Source organism: Oryctolagus cuniculus, chromosome 17, assembly GCF_051225735.1.
Source record: "Oryctolagus cuniculus isolate XC-2025 breed Fujian yellow rabbit chromosome 17, ASM5122573v1, whole genome shotgun sequence".
NCBI lineage: Eukaryota > Metazoa > Chordata > Mammalia > Lagomorpha > Leporidae > Oryctolagus > Oryctolagus cuniculus.
The window spans coordinates 20,346,105-20,358,472 of NC_142883.1; positions in this window are offsets into that span (position 1 = coordinate 20,346,105).

Consider the following 12,368-nt stretch of genomic DNA (forward strand, 5'->3'; position numbering starts at 1 on the left):
TACCTGGCTCCAGTTCCTTGTCTGGCTCCTGACTCAAGCTTCTTGCCGATGCAGACCCTGGGAAGCAGTATTTGGGTTTTGTTCACCTACGTAGGAAACCTGGATGGGCACTCCCAGCTCCCAGCTTCGGCCCCAGCCCAGTGCTGGCTGTTGCAGGCAATTGAGGATTGATCCAGTGTCTCCCGATGTGTCTCTCTGCCTCTTAGATAAGCAAACAAGAAAGGCAAGGTACATCACAGGGTAAGGGAAATGATGCAACCCACAGAACTAAAAAATGACTTGTTTGCAGAATATAACGTCTACATATGTCACAAAGGAAAACAACGCTAAAAGATAGTCATGAAAATCAGGAACACGGTGTCCTTGGCTGGGATGGTGAGGAGACATGCTGGGGTTTTCCTGGGAGTGCTGGCCATTTTTTTTATTTTTTATATAAATGATGGCTTCACAAATGCTTTTTTCTTTTGAAGATTTATTTGTTTATTTATCTAAAAGTCAGAGTTAAAGGGAGAAAGAAATTGATTTTTCATCTGCTGGTTCATGCCCCAGGTGGCCTCAATGGCCAGGACTGGGCCAGGCTGAACCCAGGAATTCCATCCAGATCTCCCACCTGGGTGCAGGGGCCCTAACACTTGGGCCATCTTCTGCTGCTTTTCCCAGACCATTAACAGGAGCAGGATGGGAAGTGGGGCAGCCAGGACAGGAAATGGTGCCCATATGGGATGCCAACATTGTAAGCAGTGACTTAATCCACCCCGTCACAAAGCTGACACCAATAACTTCAACATTTTTGAAGTGAAAATTTGTTTCCCGGTAGCTCTTCTCATTTTGATTACTCTCTTATTTTTTTTAATTAAATACTCTTAATTCTTCAGCTCCTAAACCTTAGTGAATGCATTTCATTCACATTTGTATTGGGCAACAGACATCTATTTGGAAATCCTTCTACTTCTTGTTTATTTATTTCTTCAGTGAGATTATCAAGCCCCAGAGGATACAAATTATTCTTCTATTTTTTCTGTATTTTTAAACTGATGGAAGAAACATTTAAATCATCTCTTTCAGTTGTGTGATGAGTCCAGGAAACAAGTGAGTGCTGCCTGCTCTTTCACACCAATCTGCAACCCCTGGGATTCATAGAAATATGTGCCTTGGTGGAAAAATGAGTCACTGCTCTAGCACGCAGCTGGACGGCCACACCCAGAGCACAATGGGAGTGTGGGTATCTGAGTGCAGCACGGAGGATCAACGTCTAAACAAGAGTTCACGCTCTTCCTGTTCCCTTACACTGTGAAACGGAAACGCTGTTTTCTGGGATAAGGGCCAGATTCCACAAACGAAATGGTTTTGCTTAAATGCACACAGCCGCTGAACACATACTATGTTTATGGAGAGAGGCTTGTTTGGAAGATTTGGTCTCAGTTGCCGCTGGAATGTGGAGAGGAAGGGGGCTCCCCTTAGGGCAGCAGAATGGGTTTGACAGAACCTGTGTTCTTGAACTCCCTGTTCCAGTGGCAGAAAGGCAGAAGGTCAGGCACATTTCTTGCCACTCACTGGACGCCAACCATTCTTATATGTCCCTTTATAGGTATAAACATTTTATCCTCAAGCTTAGCATCTAAAATATTTTTCTAAGAATGTTTAAAGTTGTTTTTATGTTATTTGAAAGTGACAGAGGGACAGAGAGAGAGAGGGAGAGACCAAGACATCTGCTGATGCCCATTGGGATATCAGCATTGCAGCTGGTAGCTTAACCCGGCATACCACAACACCAGGCTCCTATTTGTTTTATCTATCCATCTATTTACTTATTTATTTATTTATTTTTCCCTATTTATTTTTTAAAGATTTATTTTTTATTTATTTGAAAGACAGAGCTAGAAAGAGAGAGAGAGATTGAGCTCTGCCATCTGCTGGTTCATTCCCCAGATGGCCATGTTGGCAAGGGCTGGGCCAGGAGCCTGGAGCTTCTTCCTGGTTGAAGAACTTGTACCACCTTCCACTGCCTTCCCAGGCACATTAGCAAGAAGCTGGTTTGGAAGTGGAGCAGCCCGAACTTGAACCAGTGCCCATATGGGATGCCTGCACTGCAGGTGGTGGCTTAACCTACTATGCCACAGCACCGGCTCCTGTCCTTATTTTCTTTTAGCTTGTTAATATATCTGATCCAACTCCTGCAAGTCTTTTCCATGGGTCTAAAAAATTCTGAAGATTCATTTGTGTTCATTAAACTAAGTTCTCAAAAGATACTCATACTTCCAAGTCATTTAAAGGAAGCGAATGGGGCAGTTATTTGGCGCAGTTAAGGTGCCACTTGGTGAGGCTGGTGCTATGGCGCAGAGGGTAAAGCCGCCGGCTGCAGTGCCAGCATCTCATATGGGTGCTGGTTCCAGATCTAGCTGATCTACTTCCAGTCCAGTTCCTACTAATGCTCCTGGGAAAGCAGTAGAAAATGGCATAAGTTCTTGGGCCCCTGCACCTGCATGGAAGACCTGGAAGAAGCTCCTGACTCCTGGCTTTGGATCAACCCAGCTCTAGCCATTGTAGCCATTTGGGGAGTGAACCAGTGGATGGAAGATCTCTCTCCCACTCTCTCTCCCTCTCTCTCTCTCTCTCTCTGTCTGCCTCTCTGTAACTCTGCCTTTCAAATAAATAAGTAAATCCTAAAAAAAAAAAAAAAATGCCACTTGGGATGCTCCCATCCATATTGGAGTGCTTGGGTCTGAGTCCCGGCTCGTTTCCTGCTAACACGCACCCTGGGGGACAGCAGGTGATGGCTCAGGTGTTCAGGTCCCTTCCGTTCACATGAGAGACATGGATTGAATTTGAGGATGGATCTGGTAGCCCTGGCTGTTGTGGGCATTTGGGGAGTGAACCAGCAGATGAGGGATCTCTGTCTCTTTCTCTCTGAGCCTCAGCAAATTAATTGAAAAGAAAAATAAACAACAAAAGAAATTCATTACTGACACCAGTTCTGCTTATAGATGACACTGCACGCATTCTGAAAAAATCAAATTATTTTAACAGATTTATGCTAAGTATTACAGATCTGTCAATGGATCATTCTCATGTCAAATTGCACTTCTCTGTGTATTGCATAATTAGGCATAATCTCTATGTGGAAAATTTTATGAGCAGAGTAAGTATACCCAACAGGAAAATGATGAAGTTGAAACTTTTATTCTATAATTTAAACTCTTTACTAGCTCATTTTCTAAAATTCACATCTGAATACACATTGAATCAAGTTTCCTTTTTTTTTTTTTTTTTTTTTTTTTTTTTTTTTTTTTTGGACAGTGAGAGAGAGAGAGAGAGAGAAAGGTCTTCCTTTGCTGTTGGTTCACTCTCCAATGGCTGCTGCGGCTGGCGTACCGCGCTGATCCAAAGCCAGGAGCCAGGTGCTTCCTCCTGGTCTCCCAAGTGGGTGCATCCTCCACTGTCTCCCGGGCCACAGCAGAGAGCTGGCCTGGAAGAGGGGCAACCAGGACAGAATCCAGCGCCCCAACCAAGACTAGAACCCAGTGTGCCGGCGCCGCAGGCAGAGGATTAGCTTATTGAGCCGCGGCACCGGCCGAGTTCCCATTTTTTTTTTTAAAGATTGATTTTACTTGAAAGTCAGAGTTACACAGAGAGAGACAGAGAGGCAGAGAGAGAGAGAGGTCTTCCATCTACTGGCTCACTCCCTAATTGGCCGAGACAGGCCGGAGCTGCGCCGATCTGAAGCCAGGAGCCAGGAGCTTCTTCCAGGTCTCCCATGTGGATGTGGGGCTGAAGGACTTGGGTCATCCTCCACTGCTTTCCCAGGCCATAGCAGAGAGCTGGATCGGAAGTAGAGCAGCCGGGACTCGAGCCGGTGTCCATATGGGATGCCAGCACTGCAGGTGGTGGCCTTACCCACTACGCCACAGTGCCGGCCCCAAGTTTCCATTTCTAGAATAATATTTATTTATTTATTTGAAGGGCAGAGTTAGAGAGAGTGAGCTCTTCCATCCGCTGATTCATTTCCCCAAATGATTGCAACAGCCAGAGCTGTGCTGATCTAAAGCCAGGAGATAGGAACTTCTTCCAGGTCTCCCACATGGGTACATCTTCCACTTGCTTTCCCAGGCACATTAGCAGGGAGTTGGATCAGCAGTTGAATGGCCAGGACTTGAACCAGTGCCCATATGGGATGCTGGCACTAGTTGTGGCTCCTCAAATTTCCATTTATTTTCTCTGATTTTTGGGGGGGGGTGGATGTCTTATTTCCATCATCTGAAAAATATTTAGCCAGATGACCCCAAAGGTGACACATGGTCCTGAATGCACATTGCTAGGGCCTCTCACTGCTCTGACAGTCCAGGTACATGGATGTAAAGCCAGTACTCTAAGCCTGGAGCCTTTTGAATATAGTAGACTGTGCTAGGCCCTGCGCAGGCATCAAAGAAGTCCTGGCTTACAAGAACTTAGTTGGAGAGAACAAAAGTATAGACAGAAAAAAGCCACAACACTGACACCAGAGATATCAAATAGGATGGTGCTCAAGCATATCTTTGGAATAGGCAAACCCAAGTAGCAAGAAATTAATGTAAAAGAATAGAAGGAATTCTTCAGGGGCTGGCACTGTGGCGCAGCGGGTTAAAGCCCCAGCCTACAGTACTGGCATCCCATATGTGTGCCGGTTTGAGTCCTGGCTGCTCCTCTTCCGATCCAGCATCTCTGCGATGGCCTGGGAAAGCAGTAGAAGATGGACCATGGCCCAAATCCTTGGGCCCTGCACCTGCTTTGGATCAGCTCAGTTCTGGCCTTTGTGATTATTTGGGGAGTGAACCAGCAGAGTGGAAGACCTCTCTCCCTCTCTGGCTCTACCTCTCTCTGTATCTCTCTTTCAAATAAATTAAACAATTCTTTTTTTTTTAAAGGAAGGAATTCTCTATCATCTTCATTATCATCATCAACAACACGTATTCAGTAGTAGGTGCCAAGCAAAAGTAATACATCGCTACTGTACTGAGTAAGGTAAGACAGAATGAGCTTTCACAGAGGGGAGACAGCGCTAGAGGAAGCTTAACTGGCAGTGCTGTGCACGTAGGGTGAGCTGGAGGGAAGACACGAGAGGCACAGAGACAAAATAGGAAAGTACAGCAGGGCAGGCTTCAGCTGGCAACAGCAGGGCCAGAGATTCGGCCACGGGAGTGGGAATGGGAGGAGGGCAGAAATGGAGGCAGCAGTTGAGATTTAGTTTGCTGGGAGGTGGGGAGGGAGGAGAGTTAATGATTGTGGGCTCTTCCTTCAAGGCCTGCACTGCCCGGATGGTGGGGCGACGGCGTTCCTCAACAAGAAGCACTGGAGACAAGTTTTGGTGAACATGTCCGTTTATTGACAGCCAAGCACACCTTTTACACAGCAGGCAGAGGGGGCGAAGCTAACTCAGGGCAACACTAATTCTATAGGATAAAGCTGATATCGGCGCCACAATGCTTCTCCAATCAGCTTGAGGGTCACGTAGCCTGTGTGGCCTCCCAGGTGGTCCCTATGGGCCTGGGCCACACTCGGAAGCTGTTTACCTGGTTGGCAGTTACAAGGCCCTTCAAGGAAGCGGGGTGAGGGACATGCGCCTGGGGCTCCCGCTGCCTGCCAGCAGTCAGGTCATAGGGTCCTTCCCAGGAGGCATGGTGTGCCCGCCCCTCAGCCTCCTGCATGGGCAGGGCAGGCAGTCTCCCAGCCAGACACAGCATCACCCACAAATGAGAACTTCAAGGTTGGAGTCCCTGGTGATTAGATGCTGGTACCACTGACCAAAGTAAGAAAATAATGAAGGGTCTTAGCTTAGCTTCTATGTGTAGAGTTGGGGTGATGGTGGGACCTCCAGCTAGGACTGCAAGCAGTAGGAGATGAGGCGAGGCCCCAGTGTCTGAGAGACTGACCAGGGCCCAAGGCTGACCATTAAAAATATCAAAATAGTTTATGCACATATTGGTAAGCAGCACTGCCCCAACCCTCCTCCCTCAAGAGCCCCTCAGAATCTTCCTGGTCTCATGGGATTCAACGATTGTTTTAGGATCCCTTGGATAATTCCTGGCACAGAAAAGGACTACAGGTTGAATATCTGTGTCCAAAATACTTGAGACCAGAATGTTTTGGATTGCAGCATTTTTTGCATTTTGGATATGTAATGAGCTATCTTGGGGATGGGACCTAAGCCTAAATACAGAATACATTTATATTTTATATATACCGTATACACACATAGCCCAGAGGTAATTTTATACAAGATTTTACTGTACCTGCATTTTAAAAAATCCTTATTTAATTTATTTGTGAAAAAGAAAGACACAGAGAGACAGACAGGGGGAGAAGTTCCATCTGCTGGTTCACTCCCCAGATGTCTGCAAAAGCTAGAGATGGGCCAGGCCAAAACTGGGAGCCAGACCTCCATGTGGGTGGCAGGAACCCAGTTACTTGAGCCACCACCTCCCAAGGTGGGTACTAGCAGGAAGCTGGAGTTGGGAGCAGAACCAGGACTCAAGCCGGTGCCGCAGCTCACTAGGCTAATCCTCCGCCTTGCGGTGCCGGCACCCTGGGTTCTAGTCCCGGTCGGGGCGCCGGATTCTGTCCCGGTTGCCCCTCTTCCAGGCCAGCTCTCTGCTGTGGCCAGGGAGTGCAGTGGAGGATGGCCCAAGAACTTGGGCCCTGCACCCCATGGGAGACCAGGAGAAGCACCTGGCTCCTGCCTTCGGATCAGCGCGGTGCACCGGCTGCGGCGGCCATTGGAGGGTGAACCAATGGCAAAAGGAAGACCTTTCTCTCTGTCTCTCTCACTGTCCACTCTGCCTGTCAAAAAAAAAAAAAAAAAAAAAAAAGAACCAGGACTCAAACCCAGGCACTCTGATATGGGATGTGGGCATCCCAAGCAGCCTCTTAACTGCTGGACCAAATATCTATCCCTGCACCTATGGGTTTTTTCCCCCATTAAAGATTTATCTATTTATTTGAAAGGCAGAGTGACAGAGAAAAGGGGGAGGGAGAGGGATAGGAAGAGATTTCCACCCACTGGTTCATTCCCTGAATGGCTGCAGGTTAAAGCCAGGAGCCAAGGATTCCATCCGGGTCTTGCGTGTGGGTGTCTGGGGCCCAAGCACCCGGGCCATCTTCTGTTGCTTTCCCAGGTGTGTTAGCAAGGAGTTGGATCAGAAGCGGGGCAGCTAAGACTTGAACAGGCATTCCAATACAGGATAACACTGTTGCAAATGGCAGCCTAACCCACTGCACCACGATGCCAGCCCTGCACCTGTGCTTTGACTGCAATTCATCATGATGTCAGGTATGGAATTTCCACCTGTGGAATCCCATCAGTGGGTCATTCCCCAAATGGCCCTAACAGCCATGTCTGGGCCAGGCTGAAGCCAGGAGCTCAGGACTTCATTCAGATCTCCTATGTGAGTGGCAAGAATCCAAGTACTGGGGCTGGCGCTGTGGTGCAGTAGATTAAAGCCCCAGCCTGCAGCGCCAGCATTCCATATGGACACCAGTTCAAGTCCTGGCTGCTCCATTTCCGATCGAGCTCTCTGCTATGGCCTGGGAAAGCAGTAGAAGATGGCCCAAGTCCTTGGGCCCCTGCACCCACATGGGAGACCTGGAAGAAGCTCCTGGCTCCTGGCTTTGGATCAGCTCAGCTCCAACTGCTGTGGCCAACTGGGGAGTGAACCAGTGGATGGAAGACCTCTCTCTGTAACTCTGTCTTTCAAATAAATAAATCTTTAAAAAAAAAAAAAAGAATTCAAGTACCTGTGTCATCATCTGCTGCCTCCCAGGTGCACAGCAGGTAGCTGGATTGGAAGCAGAGGTGCTGGGGTGAGTCGTGGGATGCTGGCATCACAAGTAGCAGTTAATCTGCTGTGCCACAATCCCAGCCCCTAAATATTTTTAGTATTTCCCCATTTCAGGAATAGAGACACTTGTAGCACCCTGGTAAGAAGGACGCCATGGAGAAGATGAAGAAAAAGGGAAGATGCCTGAAGGAAGAGCAAAGGGCTGAGACAGAATCAACAGGAAATTAAGAAAATGGGATTTGAAAAAAAAAAATTGCATGGGAGCTCCTAGCTGAATTACTCATAATAGCCCCAGGATGGAAATAACTCAAATTTCCATGAGCTGATGAATAAACACCATATGGCATATTCATACAATGGAAGATTATTCTGCCACAAAAACAACTCAAGTCTTGATACGTACTGCAACATGTGACATAAAAACATTATGCCAGGAGCACCCAGCACTGTGCAGCAGTTGGGACACTGCTGGGGATGCCTGTGTCCCGTACCAGAGTGCCTGGGTTCAAGTCCAAGCTCCAGTTACAGCTTCCTGCTAATACACGCCCTGGGAGGCAGCAGGTGAGGTCTCAAGTACTTGGACCCCTGCCACCCATGTGGGAGACCTGGACTGAGTTCCCAGCCCTGGGCTTTGGCGTGGTTCAGCCCCAGCTGCTGCAGGCATCTGGGGAGTGAACCAGTGATGAGAGCTCTGTCTTTCTCTGTCTCTCAAATAAAAATTTTTTAATTTGTAAAATAAAATAAAAACCACTGAATTGTATACTGTAGGTAAATTGTGTGATATGTGAATTACGCCTTCATAAAGTGGCTAATTTGTACTATTGTCAGCAGTTTTAAAAACTTATTTTTTAAAAAAAGGAAAATGAAAGAAAAAATAAGCTAGCAAATAGGACATGAAAGAAATAAGAATAATACAGTGTCCCAAGGCCAAAAGGAAGATCCACAAGGATCTTGGTCAGCAGGGATTTAAAAAAAAAAAAAACTGCTTTATTTAAAGCAGAGTCCTAGTAAAATTAGAAAAGGAGAGATACTTGGTGGGATATAAAGTTTCCTGGTGACTTTTGAGTGCTCTTTCAGCAGCGAGGAAGGCTCTTTCTTTGGATAAACTATGGTAGGTCAAGGTGAGGGGTTGGTAGGTGCAGTTGTAGAAGACAGAGTTTGAACAGAAAGAGAAAATAGGTGGCTCCACCTCCAGCAGACAGGAAAGTTCCATCCATTTGCCCTGGGATTTTTCTCTGTGTGTGTGTGTGTGCTTGTTTTTGTTTTGTTTTTCAGAAGAAGAAGGCAAGTGCTTGTTCAAGACAAGAAGGAGAGATTCCGTGGTATTTCATTAACCTGTGTTCTTGATATTTTCTCTTTGTGGGCCTGAGACACCATTTCGCTAAAACAAAATCTCCTACCCCACAGTAAATGCACTGGCTGGGTCCTTTAAGTGGTAACACCGCCAAGTTATGCCTAAATCAGCACTGAATAAATAATCTTCATTGTTTTCTGGCTCAGGAGTTACTCTACCTCTTAATGTTTGAAGAAAGGAAGGAATTTTTGAGGAAGAGAAATGGACAAATAAGACAGGCATGGTTCGTTGATGAGAGAGATAAGAGCAGTGCCTATAGAGCTGGCAAAAACAAAAACAAAAACCCCACCGCGGTGCATGGCAGCTGCCAGCCAGCTGCAGAGGGCGGGGCTTCCACACAGGATGGGTTCTCTGATGTGAGACACGTCACTCATCCCAGCTGTTCATGAATAACAAACACTGTGTCGCCCTAGGATCTCTCCCAGTGCGGTTCCAACACTGATGGAACACATCACAGCATCTACTGGATAACCCTAAATGTAAACTGATAAGACTCAGGGCAGAACCATGATAGGAACAGTTGAGCAATGCCTGGCTATTCCCCGTGCATGGGGGTTAGGAGGGGCTCCCTGCCTTGCCCGTTAGACCTCGGCACTGTCCCCTGGGGACCCTGCCCCACATGTCTCCTGCCCCACGGCGTGACCCCCTTCCCTAAGCTGTTGGAGTGCCTGCCTTGTTATGCCAGAAGCTACTTGTGCATCTGTCTTCCTGCTGCACTGTGAGGAACTGGACTTTATGCATTCTCACTAAAGTCCCTAGCCCCAGGGCTGGCTCCTGGTTAGTAGTCACACTTCGCTGAACAGGTGGACGGATGGATGGACGGGCGGAGGGATATGCGAGGGTGTCAGACTCTAGCTGCTGACTCGGTTGCATCTTGGTGTTCTTTTCTGGGCCAAAGGGGTTGTTTGCTTTGACTTCACTCTCCCTTTTATAGTCTCTGTCTCTGCGGCTGAAAGCACACAATGGAACAGTGTGCCTGTGGGCAGACAGAGTGAGCAATGGAAAATGCAAAGCACCAACGGGGTGCTGAAAGCAACTACAGATGGGGAGAAGCTGCTTATTTTCTCTGCACCCGAGTGGAATGCTCCAGAAAGGACTGTGCTGTCCCCGTGGTGGGTGTGGGTGTTGGTAAGCTGGTGCACCGCGGCTCAACATGCCCCCTGTTGGATGAGGCTGGCAGTGAGTCATAAGTGGAACAGTGAGAGAAAGTCAACATAGCTATGCAAGGGGCAGGGCCCTTTTGCAAGAATTCTGTGAAGGAGGCATGAAATGAGTCAGAGATGCACTCACTGGAGTATTCCTGGGACATAATTTGACTCAGACGCAAGTACGGACATTCCTTTGTGAAGAACGGGAATAGAAATACATTTCCAGAATGGTGTGGACTTAATTTCTTCTAGCAAGCAGGTAGCCAAAAACAAAACAAAGCAATACTAACACTCTTCCTCAGCAACCCGTCATGAGAGCTTAAACTGCAATCTGTAAATGTCCATTGATAGCATCCTGGTGTGATAAGTACAGTGTAATCCCTACTCGGAAAACAAGGCTGTCTCACATGTACTGATAGGAAGCAATAGCCAACATATATTAGTAGCTAAAAAGAAAAAAAGCAAAGTGTTGAAATATATTTGTATGTATGAGGGTACTTCATAAAGTTCATGGAAAATAGAATTAAGATATGCACATTTTTAACAAACATTTTGAAGTACCCTGGTATATAAGGGGGCGTCAAACAGTTTGTGGAGGGGCCGACACTGTGGCATAGCGGGTAAAGCCGCCACCTGCAGTGCTGGCATCCCATATGGGCGCTGCTTCAAGTCCCAGCTGTTCCACTTCTGATTCAGCCCTCTGCTATGGCCTGGGAAAGCAGTGGAAGATGGCCCAGGTCCTTGGGCCCCTGCACCCACGTGGGAGACCCGGAAGAAGCTCCTGGCTCCTGGTTTCAGAGCCAGCCCAGCTCCGGCCATTGAAGCCATCTGGGAAGTGAGTGAGCCAGCAGATATAAGAACTCTCTCTCTCTCTCTCTCTCTCTCTCTGCCTCTCTGTAACTCTGTTTTTCAAATAAATAAATAAAAACCTTTTTAAAAAACGTCCGTGGAAATGTGTGTTATCTTTTAATTTCATTTTCCCCACCAACTTTTGAAGCTCTCTTTGTATGATTATAATGCAGAATTTTTCTTTAGAACATTCTACAAGAAAATGGTAACAATAGTTGTTTCCTGGAATGGAAACTAGCGTCTGGGGGTAGGGATAGAAAAAAAAATTTCTCGTCACTGTATTTCTTTGAGTGCTATTTACAATTTGTGCTTTGGGTGTCACCTGCTAAAATGATCAATTTTAAGTTATAAGAACCTTACGAAGGTCCAGGAAGGTTCTCAACTGTACTTTATTTTCTAAAAGCTTTATCAGTCCTCAGTGAAAGGAACTTAGTTTGTTATGTCTTTTAGATTCTAAAATCCAACTGGCAGTTGGTAATCTGCCAGTTCTAGTAGCTATTTGCATAATAATACACAATTACATATACCAGTTTGCTGTATTTGAACCTCACACGTTTCTGCAGGCAACATACCTGACTCAGTGGTCGTTAGGGCACTGCCCGGGCCACTGAGAGCTCGCTTGCTTGGGGGCGGCTCTGGCTGGACGAATGGAGCCTGGGGTCACACACAGCAACTTTTCACTTTGCCCAGTGGTGATGGATGCCCCACTAGCAGTGACCTTTTGCCAGCATCGTCATCCCTCCAGCTCTGGAAACCCAGGCCTGGTTTCCTAAGCAGGGAAAAGGTTTGCAGCTTTTCTGTGGGAAAGGGAGTTGGGGCCCCTCCAGGGAACTCAGCCCCAGCAACCGGGGTGGGGGGGGTGGTGGTGGCAGGGGGGGCAAGGTGGGCAACCTCTGGTTCTCAGCACTTCTGCGCTGGTGCCTGCTCCTTTGCACCCACCGTGGGGAAAGTATGTTTTAGTGAACCCTCTTGCCAGCAGGCTCAAAAGCAGCACATGTGGGTTGCTGTCGGTTGCCCACCTCCCAGTCAGTGTAAGAGCTTTAGCTGTTAAGGTGGAGGGAAGGAGGGAGCCGGAGTTCAGGGACCTAGGTTCAGCTAACACTAACCCAGAGTGACCTCGCGCAGCCTTCCCTCTGTGCAGTGGGCAGGTAGGAGTCCGGGTACAGTCCTCAGGGCGCTGGAGCACCAGGAAAGGGGGTTCACAGA